Source organism: Lolium rigidum, chromosome 3, assembly GCF_022539505.1.
Source record: "Lolium rigidum isolate FL_2022 chromosome 3, APGP_CSIRO_Lrig_0.1, whole genome shotgun sequence".
Lineage (NCBI taxonomy): Eukaryota > Viridiplantae > Streptophyta > Magnoliopsida > Poales > Poaceae > Lolium > Lolium rigidum.
In genome coordinates, this window is record NC_061510.1 from 111,930,949 (window position 1) to 111,945,053 (window position 14,105).

At 42.5% G+C, this 14,105-nt stretch overlaps 1 pseudogene; it reads right to left on the reverse strand.

The window, feature by feature from the left end:
* Positions 1 to 459: 459 nt before the first annotated feature.
* Positions 460 to 7,626, reverse strand: LOC124702179 (annotated as a pseudogene).
* Between the last annotated feature and the right edge of the window lie 6,479 nt (positions 7,627 to 14,105).

The window sequence follows — 14,105 nt, forward strand, 5'->3', positions numbered from 1 at the left end:
GGTGCTGCCTCGCGTTAAGCAAAATTTATCATGAGCAACAACCTCTTGCTGACTTGGAGTACAAGACACGGGCCATGTATATCATGTAATATGTGCCTGCGTGCGTATGATGATTGCTCTTGCATCGAGTGAGACGCAAGCAAACCGTAGGTTGCACTTGCGCGCGCGCTCCTCGGCTACCACAATGCATGTGTGATGTGCCGGACGCGATCAGGATGGTGGTGGTGTCTGGTGTGTTGGGTTTGGCCGCCCCATGCCTGCTGCCGGTCACATACATCTCCATGTCGACAGAATAAGGGCAGGATTTTAGCACTCATGCTAGCTGAACAATGTAACTTAACCTATGCACAACGACAAGAAATGGCACCTGAACTCCAGGGTTACTGAGTGTTGCCAAGAATAATGCATAACGGAATAACTAGCAAGCTAAACCATGTGAAACGAAATTGAAGATTACAGTGGGGTGAGGAAGTAAACAATGGTTACAATGACATGGTAAACGACCATGGACGTAAGCTGAAACCAACCTTCAAGCAATCCCAAATCCAATGCTACCATGTGGATAACAAAGGTATGATACGTTCCTCAACACATCAATTCGTACAGCATCGCACACCTTCAAATACTTGGCATGCAACAACAGAGTGGAAACACCCACACGAAACCTCTGTACACCAAGTAACCAACACCAGCAGCAATCACTAGCCTACCTGGTGCATATAGAAAGAGCGGACCAACTAAGCAGAGTTTAGGAATGTTTCGAACATCTTTCCGCAGGAACTCTTTGTGCACTCATTGTATATTTTTCACAGCAGAATGTCTGCACCTATCGGAAGTAAATGGAGATAAGAGGAATGTCAATGTCGTTCCCGTTCTTATCCTCGCAAGCCACGACAACATCAAGGTGCTTCCTGTATGCTGGAACATCTACCTTACCCACCTCCTGGGCGAGATCCACCAACTTCCTGTTTAGTCGATCCTGGTGCCTAGGGAACATGGTGTTGTACAGCAAGGATGTGCCACAGGAGACGCTGTAAGCATTCAGGCCCTTGTCACTTAACCATTTTAGGAGCTCTGCCACAGTGATGTTGCCCTTGATAGACCATCTGTCCCACACCGTCCATCTCATGTCTTGATGCTTCATCACCTTGGCCTCACCAGGTTCACACATTAAGAACATTGGTATTGCCAGGTTGGCGTATGTATTGCGGTAGTCTTCAAGTCGGTGGCCACCTGCCAGAACCTTGTAAAGCTCAAGGCACACAAAGCCTGTGGCCATAGCTGTCGTAGTTGCGATAGCTGGAATGATTCTTCCTGCAATGAACTTCGCCTTCAGCTTGTCTACCTCTGGAATACCATAGTTCCTCGCACGCATATTTGCAAGACCGGCAATCAAGTCCACGTGGAAATTTGTATCATCGTCCTGCGAAAGAATGTATGATGAGTAATCAGAACTAATCTAAGAAAGAATGTCAGCCATAAATATTCAATTATTCCAGTTCTTCTAAGTGGTATGGCAGATGATTTCTTGAGAAATGGAAATTTTAGCAAATGCCTATATAAGTTATAATTGCATGCCTCATGCAGATGTGGAACCGTTCCTCGTACCAGGAAAAACGAAGAAAGTCGTTAAGAATACATAGCAAAGAAAAGTTACGCCGTACCTAGAAAAAGTTGAGCAGCTTATTTTAGGACAGAGGGAGTACTTATTCTTAATGTGTCTGGGCATAAGTGGAGAGTAGATTACTACTCTACATGTTCTATAGCTCAATCCATAGCAGAACGAAATGAGGCTGAATGATAGTCCCTGTTGATACTTTTGCTTACAAAATCTGTAACTGTGCATTAGTAATGTATGCAGGTTTGCTTTCTAGTGTGAACAAATAAGGATGTTTCCAAAAACCAGGGCGGGGGATAAAAGAGTGTTTTATCCTTAGCACATCAGAACTATGTAGTTAAAAAGAGGCTTACCTTCTCAAACTGAATAGGTTTCATTTGGAATCCTGAAGGCAGTTTCTTGGCACATGCTTCCAGCTTAGTTAGAAGATCTTCAATATTAGCACCATCGTCAATAGAGGCACTGGAGAGGTTAGTAGCCTTCTCATCTGTTTCAATCTTAACCCCACTCTTTGGCTCAAATTCAGGCACTGCAACCTTACTTACTGCATCAGCCAGACTATCCATGTTCTTCGCCCAGTCAGGTACAGTGATCCCAAAAGATACCGCTCTCAATATGGAAGCAGCCAGTATAAATTGAATGTGAGATGAATCAACAGTTGAAAATTGCACCGGGCGAGGGAAACGCTTAGGGGCAGACCAGAAAGGAGCACCAGTACTAATGACAGTATCTTCAGGAAATGTGAATGTCAGCTGTTTCACACGATTAGAGAAGTAATCTTCAAACCTGGCAAACGAAGAAGAGATGTTATTACATGGTATCTGGAGCACACAAAATACTGTCCAATTTGTTGGACAATATAATCAAAGCGGAACCATTTAAATAGAAATAGCTAACATGAAAATAAAGTTATAGAAAATCGACAAGAAATTGTTAAATTCAATCAAAAGGGATATGTGGAAGAGATAAATCATACTTCAGTCTTGCCCAAGCTACACAATCTTCAAATTTATCACATCGCTCCTTATCAAGGCATTCACGCACACGCTCGAGCAATTCCCTGGCTTGAGCATCACCTGCCTTCCTCATAGCAGCAGCATATTCAGCAGGATTGGAAATAAATGAGTTCACTTCATTTGGAGTTTTTTCTAGCAGACCCTCAAACTCTGAGCGAGCCCATGTTAGACAATGATCAATATTGTGTGGAAAAGAATGGACTGTGCACATTGGTGCCTGTTTCTCAGGAGGATCCCGTGAAGCTCCATAGTTTTCACTAAGGTGAGGAATCACCATCTGTGTATTACATTTTGGACCCAAGGTTCCAGATTCCAAGAGTGGTTTCTGGAAGTATAGGCATCGCATGTCCATGTACAACCTAGCATTAACATTATCAAGTGCATTGATGACAACATCAAGGCCCTCCCAGAACGCATCATGGAACACATGTTCAGTCTCTGGACATGCACGATTCTGAAGAGCATCAATATGCAGGCTGGAGTTGATAGCACTAGCAGCTGTAGCAGCTACTGTCGATTTTCCCTTTCCAATGTTCCAATCACGAAACAGAAATTGCTGGCTCAAGTTGCTTTTCTCAATGACATCATCATCTGTTATAGTTAGCTTTCCTTTACGGCCACAAGATACCCCCATTAAAGCAAGGTTCTTCAAGAACTCACATCCAAGAGCACCAGATCCGACAACAAAAACATTAGTGTCTCGCATCTTCTTCTGAAGCTTAGAACCAAAAACAGATATCTGAGCATCGTAGCGGCTATTCAATTGCTTCAAGTCTTTATGGTCCAATGCATAGGTTGGCAGAGATTCTAGCGAGTCAAAATAGAAGAACTAGCAAAAAAATAGAAGAAAAATCAGACAGAAACCACCAGATTATCATAACCATACATATTTTTTTACAGTTCATGACACGCACCTGGTACTGAGGGCGAAATTTCCCAGAACAAGCCTTCACAACTTCTTGACCAACAATACCACCAAATATTGCAGCCATTGGATTCAGAACAGCTCTAGAGCCACTTGCAAAATTTCGCAGCAACTTCTCATCAAGTCTATCCATCTTATAATCAATTGTGGCCTCATTAACAGAAGCAGTGAACTCCACAAATCTTCGAGCATCCTGGTCAGAACCAGCAACAGGGAAGCGCCCAAACTTCTCCCTGAACTTATCCAAGGCTAGAAATGCGAAGTGAAGCAGCGGAGGATGCTGGTATTTTGTGAAATCACCAAAAGGAAATTGCCTGGTTCTTTTATACATTCTCTCAGACTCCTGAACTCTAAGATTGTTGATTCTTTCACCTGGGTAGCAATCCCACCTTTTGCATAAATGCCAAAGTTACGTGTATCCTCCTCAATGTGAAAATAAGATAGCCCTGCATCTAGTATCTTTCTGGGCTTGCCATCATTCAGTTCTGTCATCCCATTGACCTCCTTGAAAACAACAAGATCACCTTCTTTGAATTCAAGGCGCTCATCATCAATACAGAAAACCGTTGCAGGATTGCCATTGCTGATGGATGCAATTATACCAGTCCGGGGTTCTTCACCATCAACATCAAGCACAGTGAACTCAGGCCCGAAGTCACAAAATACGCTACCAAAAAGACCACAGACTTCTGTTTTGATGAAGGCAATTGGAGGCTTCTGGCTACGGCAATAATCATCAAATTCAACCGACTTGTCTAGAGTTAAGTTGGTGAAAACAACAGCCTGTAAGATATATGATCAGCATATACACAGGGAGAAGATGTTTATCAAAAGACACACGAACACTACAACAACACATTCAGCACTGTTATCAACTAAATAGTGTGTGATGGTGACCAACTATGTAGCTTCAGTTATTCACATTAGCTTCAGGTATAAAAGCTCACTAGCTGGACAACTCACATTCAGGTCACTTGACGAGATCAGGCAACTACACTACATTTATAGATTATCCATATATCAGCCATGGCACATATAGTGAAAAAAGGGAATTCTACTGGGTAATATATGAAAGAAATGGAATTTTCACTATAAGAGTAAGCACACTTGAATTAGGAGGAATAATTACTTGTCAGCATGTTGACGTCAATAAATATAATGCCAAAAATCAGCGTGAATATACATATTACCACCCAAACCACAAATTAACTCTGACGACCGACTTATAATATCATTCCACTTATCTCACACACGGATAAAAAAATGAAGTTGTTTTATCAACCTTGATGTTTACTACTACTATTAAGAATGGTGGTAACTAGCAAGTAAAAGAATTTAACACAGAATACAGTTAACAAACCTGGAACTTCGAAAGGTGTTCATTACTCAGTTCTTCTGTTAGAGCAGATATAAGAACAGCGTTGTTAAGTTCTTGCAGTTTTGCAACGCAAGCAACAGCCCTGTTCTTCCCAATATCATCCTCAGATAGGAAGAAATTGCCTGATAGGTCCCACATTTCCACATTTTCTACATCATGTAGGGTGACAGATTTAACACCCGCCAGAGCAAGATTCTTTGCTGCATAGAAGAAATCTATTCGTTTCAAAAATCATGTAATACAAATACACACATAGGATGATTGGAGAATGATAATACCATACAGATAGCAATAAGTGAATGATGCAATAGGATATGTGCACATGCAAACAGGAAAAAGGGAAACTAATTGCCCATTAGTGACCATATTATTTGCCTAATAAGAGATGAAAATGATGCAGGAGAAGAAAGGGAAAAAATTACAATCCACTTATTTCACTGATTCGGTATAATAACTACATATTCTTTTCGCAGGGGCTTATCTGATTGTGGAGTAACTGTTGTCTAGCTGAACTTGCACCAAATTTACAACCCACAAATTCGGTACTAAGTTCTGCCGCAACTTTTAATTTTATAGGCCTGTGAAATTTCAGTTTCATCAATGTATAGCCACTGGGAAACAAAAATCTTCAATAGAATCAACAGATATAGCAAAAAAAAGGAGGGAGCAATTACTGCCTATCAAACCAAACCTAACCAGGCTACTCAGATTGGTTTATCTTGCTGCTAGTGCTGCATAGCATAGCTAGGTTGTTTGATGCAGGGCGTGCCCCTCGGACAGCTCAGGTTTGATTACTCGGAATGGATGGGTACTCACTCCCCTCTAAAAGGACTTGCAACGTTGCCCCAAAATTTCAGACAAGAACATGTTGGGGTAGAACATTTTAACACATAGATCTGATTTCCATAATGTCAATCAAAGGATTAAGTCAGAACTAGTGACTGAAGCTCCATAGGTCAGTACACATTGAACAGTTTCACTAAAGCAACCGGCAGTCCGACTTTTACCTGGGTTTGCAAAACGTGTAGCGCAATCATCTATCTGTACTATTTTCTCAAAAAAATTCTAGTGACAATTACAAACAGCTTTCGATGTAAACATGAAGCAGGATCGCGAAACAATCAACAAGTAGTGAATAAATGTAGCCAGCCTTGTGTAGTAATCTCAATAAACACAAGCCTTCAGAAGTGTACACAGAAAAGTAGTATGACTAAATCTGCATAACAAAGGCAGAAAAGGTCCACATGATTTACATTTCTCTATGTTCCTCTACAAACTCAGGATGCTTATCTGATTGTGGAGTAACTGTTGTCTAGCTGAACTTATACCAAATTTACAACCCACAAATTCAGTACTAAGTTCTGCCACAGCTTTTAATTTTGTAGGCCTGTGATAAATTTCAGTTTCATCGATGTATAGCCAGTGGGAAACAAAAATCTCCAATAGAATCAACAGATATAGCAACAAAAAAAAAAAAAAAAAAAAAAACAGGGGGAGCAATTACTGCCTATCAAACCAAACCTAACCAGGCTACCTAGATTGGGTTATCTTGCTGCTAGTGCTGCATAGCATAGCTAGGTTGTCTGACGCAGGGCGTGCCCCTCGAACAGCTCAGGTTTCATTCCTCGGAGTGGATGGGTACTCGCTCCCCTCTAAAAGGACTTGCAACGTTGCCTAACAATTTCAGACAAGAACATGTTGGCGTAGAACATTTTTAACACATAAAATCTGATTTCCATGATGTCAATCAAAGGATAAGTCAGAACTAGTGACTGAAGCTCCATAGGCCAGTACACATTGAACAGTTTCACTAAAGCAACCAGAAGTCCGACTTTTACCTGGGTTTGGAAAACGTGTAGCTCAATCATCTATCTGGACTGTTTTCCCAAAAAAAAAAATCTAGTGGCAATTACAGACAGCTACCGATGTAAACATGAAGCAGGATCGCAAAACAATCAACAGGTAGTGAATAGGTGTAGCCAGCCTTGTGTAGTATTCTCAATAAACACAAGCCTTCAGAAGTGTACACAGAAAGAAAAGTAGTATGACTAAATCTGCATAACAAAGGCAGAAAAGGTCCACATGATTTACATTTCTCTATGTTCCGCTACAAACTCAGGATGCAGTAAACAATCTGATGATGGTAACAGAATAAGTCAGCAATTTAAGGCTTTCACGCTGTTGCCTTGTTGGCACAAATTAGACATCATCTAACTATGTAGTAAAATTTATTTACCAATCCAGCAACTCAGCTGGCCTGCACAACCGAATTGCACAATAGATGTGATAAAGCGAAGTAATCACAGATTCCAAACAAATATGATAGCAGCAAAACAGAACGCAGCAGTAACGACAGCGCCAACATTGCAACAGCAAACGTTCTAGATCAAGCAACAGGCATTGAAAATCAGAAATGGAATGGGGGCACGCACCGGTCTCAGCCCCAAGCCCGTTGAGACCGGAGACGAGCACGTTGGAGGCGAAGAGCAGCCGCATGGCCTCCCTGCCGTAAACGGCGAGCTGCCTGCTGTGGAGGTCCTCATCGATCTCCGCCACCCCATTCCCGTTGCTGGCGCCGCCCCCGGCAACCATCGCCGCCCGCTCTGCCTCCGCCCGCCGCCGATTCCCCAACCCGCGCCTTCTTCGCCGCCGCGTCCTCGGCGCCCTCCGCCCTCTTGGTCGGAAGCATACAGCGCAGGGCCCCCCCTGCACCGCGCAAGCACAGACAAATCAGGGGCACCCTAAAACCCCCAGGAATTAATGGCGAATCGGAGCACCGGAGCCGGCCCGAATCTGCGGCGGCGGGGCGGGGCCTTACCGGAGTGGCGGCTAGGGTTGGCGCGGCGGTCGGTCGCGGACGGGGCGGCGCTCGTGAGGTTTGGCTTCGGCTTGGAGGCCAAGCCGGTGGAATGGAGTATTTGTAGACAGTGGCGGGCGCAGCGGGGGTTTTGCTGCCGTGGTGGTGCCGTGGTGATTTGCGTTCAGTCGCCGTTGCGGTGGAGAGGCTTTGAGGGTGACGGGGGTGGAGCGCTTCGACGAATCCTGGCCGTTGGTTTTGGGATGGGAAAGCCCGACTGGGCAGGCCGGTCGGGACGCGCTAGCACGTGGATGGGTTCCACTCCACGGCGTGTGACTGGCCGAGCGAAAAGCTGGGGGGTTCCGAGGGCTGAATTATATGGGGATTATTTGAATTTATTTTGGAAAAACTATGTCAGAATTTTCATGAAACTTTTAAACCCAATCGAGCCAATATGTCGGAATTTTCAAAAAAAATATATTGAAGACCAGTCGAGACATAGACTCTGATTGATCCGCGAACCGCGCATTGTAGTCCAAGTAGCAAGAGTATTTCCTGGAGTTGGTGAGCTTTCAAAGGATAGTGTTCATGGTTGTGAAATACGCCATTTTTTCTCGCGTTTAAACCTTTAACTAAGTCAAGAAATTGACTAACTTTACCTCTTAACTTGCCACTAATAACTAATGTAAAGATGTGCAATTTCTTCTATTTTTAGATGTTGTGCAGTAAATCACGTTATAATGATAAATGTACCTGAAATCACTGAAAAAAAATCGTGTCAGGAGCATGGCAAAGTTGACTACGCTCGAAGAGGCGGTTTCGGGGGCTTTAACAGGCATCGGTACGGGCAAGCCTCTCTGTACCGTCCGCCTGCACCATCTATCGTAGCCTTCCCGAGGTCAAACACTATAAGTTTCGTGAAGGGACCGACGCCAAAAAGAGAACCATTCATCTCAAACAGAGACGCCATCCATCAGATTCATCTGCACCACACCGAAGGAGATCTACCACCATAGTTTATCCATCCCATCTCTAGTCTCCTCCATAGCCATAGCCATCACCATTGTAATGGATATCTCCTTGAGAATTGGCGACCATTGTAAGAATATTGTGATTTCAATCTAAATATTTTGCACAATGATTTCTATCTTTGGTAATGATCTTGATATTATGTGTGAGTAGTCCTCACGGGATGCGGGTCGGGGTGAATCCTCGCAGCATTTATGTGCATCTAATCTTATTATTGTATGTGTAAGTATTGAATGTGAGTTTTGCATTCTTGTATCCTTGTCTCTTTGCCTCGTTTCGATGATCTGCAGGTACCCATATCATTCGGATCGATCAAGGGAAGATGTGGGATGAGTGGAGAACGGTGTGCTACCACGAAACCTTAGTGATAGAAAGGAAAACATACTGGTACATGTTTAGTGATTCATTCAGGATCATGACACAATCATCTAGCTTAAGGCTTTGGTCTGTGTTCATTTACTTAATAACTATTGTTGCTTTCGGTTGTGAGGATAATGGTTGGACCAAGAGACTCTTATCACCTCTGGCTTTAGAAGCAAGAGTATTTACGGATGTCCTACTCACAAATCTCGTATCTCTATCTCATTTGTTACACATATGTGCTTCAATTATATATGTATGCATAGCTGCATGAGAAACCTTAACCCTGGTCTATTTCCATCATTGGATACAGCCCCCCTAAAAGTAAAGTATAAGGTCCGGTAAACAAAAAATAAAATAAACTAGCAAGTCTAGTAGATGTTTCCTTTACACCATTTTAGTAGGGCTTCCCAAGGTTCGATTAAACCTAGGTCTTATAGGGAAAAAGCTTATCATACTACAGTTCGTAATCCGGATCGAAGGTATCAACCCTTTTTCTAGCACTGTTGCTGGCGAAGCAACTGCGCTATTCAGGTAAGGTTACTAGAGACCTTATTAGTCATTTTATTTTTAGTGTTTAGTTTTTATTTGTTGTTATTAGTGTACTGTTTTTATTCTCTACTTGAAAACCCAAAAAAATTAATTACTTGTTCTTTTACAATCATAGAAGAAAATAGCAAAAATATAATCATTATGGCAAAAAAAGAACCTTGGGGAATATGCTATCCACAGTGATGATTTTATTCGAGCACCCATAACTCAGCCCACTGTTACAACGAAGAACTATGAAATTAAGCCTAACCTTTTGAGTTTGGTTCAACAGAATCAATTTGAAGGCTCGGCCGCTGAGGACTTAGGTATGCACTTAAATACATTCACTAAAATATGTGATATGATGCGCATTAAAGATGTTGACCCCAATGCGGTAAAAGTACGCTTGTTTCCTTTGTCACTAAGATGAAAAGCAAAAAAACTGGTTGCTAGCTTTGATTAAAGACAATATAACTTCATGAGATGAATGTACTAATATATTCATGACTAGGTTTTTCCCACCAGCAAAGATTATGCAGCTACGTTCTAACATTACAGGATTTAGACAAGAAGGCCGCAAGCCACTAGCGCTTGCATGGGAAGGGATGAAAGAAGCCACCATGAACTGTCCTAGTCATGGAATGGAGGACTGGTTAATCTTCGCTTATTTTATAATGCCCTTAACTCAATGTCAAAGTCTACGCTTGATATTGCAGCTGTAGGAATATTCATGAGAAAGTCAGTTGAACTGGCAATGAGACTTTTAGATGATATGCAAAGCAATCATGCCCAATGGTATGTAGAAAGATCCTCCTCAAGAAAGGTGAATTCAATCACCGAAGGTAATAATGAAGAGCTTACTTCAAAGGTAGATGAGTTTTTAAATATTCTGAAGGGTAAGAAATGTACTCAAGTTAATGCCATCACCAACTCTAATGTAAAGGAAGTAGACTTCATAGCAAGAAATCCTTATAACCCTACATGAAAGAGTCAAAATTATGGCGCTAATTTTCCAAACAATATAACAACACTGCATGAGTTTCAAATAATAATTACACCAATGGTAGTGGAGCAAGCAATGGTTATACTTAAATTGAAAGTGCTTTCAAAAAAATTATGCATGCTCAAACTGAACAAAATATTACCCTTACAAAGCTTACTGAAAATCATAGCACTATGTTAGGGAATTTATCTAATCAGATTGTTTCTCTTAAGAACGATGTTCAAGTTCTATAGGAAAGGACAGAGATCGTTGAAGCACAACTGGGGAAGATAGCTGAAAGCCAAACTACAATACTTGCAATATTTGCAGGAAAGCTGGAACCAAACCCCGTTGAAGACCTCAAGATGATGAGGATTGAAAGAGAAGGAGAAGCACCTGAAGAACTGGACAATACAATGCTCCAACACCAGAGTACTCCTTAGAAGATCTAATAAAGATGGTCACGGTAAAACATCCCGGAGTCAACGAAGGTAATGTTATTCATGAAGTAGCATGCAAAGTTCGTGATTTAGAATAACAATATAAGAAGCTACCTGAAAAACTTCCAGCTAAGCTTGATGATATATTTGAGTCCACTATTAAGATTCATATTAAACAAACGAGGTGGCTGCACTTTGTGATCTTGGTGCAAGCGTCTCCACAAATTTCAAAAAGCTTATTTGATAAGTTAGGAATTGGGCCATTTAAAACAACTGAGGTAAGACTTCACTTAGCTGATTCAACCTATAGACAAGCTGTAGGAATTAAAGATAAAATTATAGTAGAAATTAAAGGATGTCCTACTATTATTGATCTTGTTATTGTGGACACGCATGAAGATCCTATAGCTCCTATAATTCTAAGAAGGCTATTTCCTAGAACTAATAAAGCTCTAATCAATTTACATGAAGGGAATGTGAGAATTGGACTACCATCCAAAGACCCACTGTAGTACACTTCCCTAGAAAGAAGAAGGCCAAACATGATGATGATGGGATCATTACTTTGAAAGCAAATTACTTTAGAGTGGGCTTCCATTTCCAACACCTAAGTGATTATCATCTTGGTCAAGCTAATTAAACTTAACTAGAAGCGCTCCATGGGAAGCAACCCATGTTCAATAAGTTTTTCTATCTAATTCTCATTTAGTTTAATGGTTTGCTCTATTTTTTTTGTTTCATCTGTTTTTGTTTTTGGTAAAGAGTGTTCATGAGATCCTTTGGAAAAGAGGAGAAGAAAATACTTATTAATGCCTTTTGATTTCATATACTAACGGTTGTGCATTCTTGATATTATATATTATTGTTTTTCCTTGGTCATTTTTGAGGTAATGTTGATGCACAAGGGCACATGCAAAATGCACATAAATTTTTGAGTCACAAGGCCCGTGGCATTACCAAAATTTGTTGAAATTTCAGCAAGTGTGGAGATGTTCTCCGAGAGCGGGGCCATGAAAATGGCCGCATCATCGGCATAGAGGGAAATCCTAAAGAGAGCCCGTTTGACGGGAAGCCTTTGTAGGAGACTCTGGTCAAGGGCAACTTGAATGATACATTGCAAGGGATTAATGGAGATACCAAAGAGGAGGGGAGAGAGCGGGTCTCCTTGCCACAACCCCCGCCGTGCTTTATTGGGTCTCCTGAGATACCATTAAGAAGCACTCATGATGTAGCGGTGGATAGAAGGGCCATGATACAATTTTGAAACCAAGGAGGGACCCGAGTTGTTGAATAATCTCTAAGATGTAGTCCCAACAGACGGAATCAGACGCTTTCTTGATGTCAATTTGAAGAGGAGTGTGGCCTTTTTCCTCTGGTGAAATCACCTAGCATAGTTTCAGACGAACATGAAGTTTTCGTGAATACTTCTCTTCTTTATGAAGGTGATTTGAGGTGCATTAAATAAAAAAATGACTGAACTCTTGACGAAGATTTCTTTGGGTCGAATACAAAGTAACTCATTGGAAAAAGTTTCTCAAAATTCTAATCTTACAAATATGAAAAAAAAACAAATAATGAAAATCCTACAAAAGTCCTTTAATTGTGTTTGAGTAAGATGACCTAGAGGGGGTAAATAGGCGACTACTAATTTTACTCAATTTCACATACTTTAGGGATATGTGTGAAGAAAAGAGGTGATCCTAAATTACAACTAGCTGAAAATCCTACTCCCTCCGATCTAGATTAGTTGATGCTAAAATGGATGTATCTACAATAAAAATGTGTCTAGATACATCTATATTAGCATCAAGTAATATGGATCAGAGAGAGTATATGTAAGGGTATTTTACCCTTATCCATTATTTTGGTATCTATGACACCGTGCTAGAGTATTTGGACTAATACATGCCTACAAGATGACTTTCAGGTATTAGCCAAAGAGGTATGATGGTGTAGCAATGGAACAAAAGGCAACAGGAGAACCCCCCAATTCGACGAAAAATCAGCTAGTTTTTCTGAGCCTGGCCGGTCACAGATCCGGTCGGACCGGCCCTGGCACCGGGCAGCCCGGTCACCAACCGGACCCAGAACCGGTGCCATCCGGGCAAGTTCCGATAGAAGAGAAGCTCTCCGGTGTGCGTCCGGTCACCAGCCCGGTTTCGAACCGGCCGCTCCGGTCCACGGTCCGGTCTGACCGGGCGCCAGACCGAGCGGCCCGGTCAGCAACCGGGTTCTGCGCCTGTGACATCCGGGCGACATCCAGTAAGCCCAGAAGCCTGCCCGGTCAAGTCCCGGTCCCAGCTCCGGTTGGAAACCAGCTGGCCCGGTCTGTGGCCCGGTCCGACCGGGCTGTGGACCGGCTCTGTCCGCGCCAAATCCGGTTGACCGGGTTTCTCGAAGAATCTGCGATGTGGCAAGTGACCAACGGCCGTATTTCGAAGAACACTATAAATAGGTCTTCTCCTACCTCCGAACAGTTAGGCACTACACTACAAGCTGTTCTTGAGCTCTCTCTCTCTTACTCCATTGCTAGAAACACCAAAAGCCTCGGATCTCCCTCCTCCTCCACCCAAACTCAAATCCCTCCGGGAATCATTAGAGGAGGACCCGATCTACCGTTCTACCAAGCCAAATCTCATTCCCCCTTGTATTCATTGAGAAGCTTGCTTCCTAGGGTTCCTTGGAAACCCTAGGTAGGCAAGAGGAGTCCGGAAGCATCCGGGCTGTGGATTTGCTCCGGGCAAGATTGTGAAGGTTTGGAGGCTACCTCAAAGTCTACCACAAGTGAGTGAGCTATTCCTTCGTGGGATAGGCTCCGGAGAATAGGGTGAGCCTTCGTGGCGCGGGGAATCCTTCGTGGGACCTCCACTCCTCCAAACGTGACGTACCTTGTTGCAAAGCAAGGGAACACGGGAATACATCCTCGTCTCCGCGTGCTATCGGTTATCTCTAATCGAACCCCTTACTTGTGATTTAATCTGCTGTGAGAGCCTTCGTGCTCGAGTTAGTTGTATCCTCATATAGGTTGC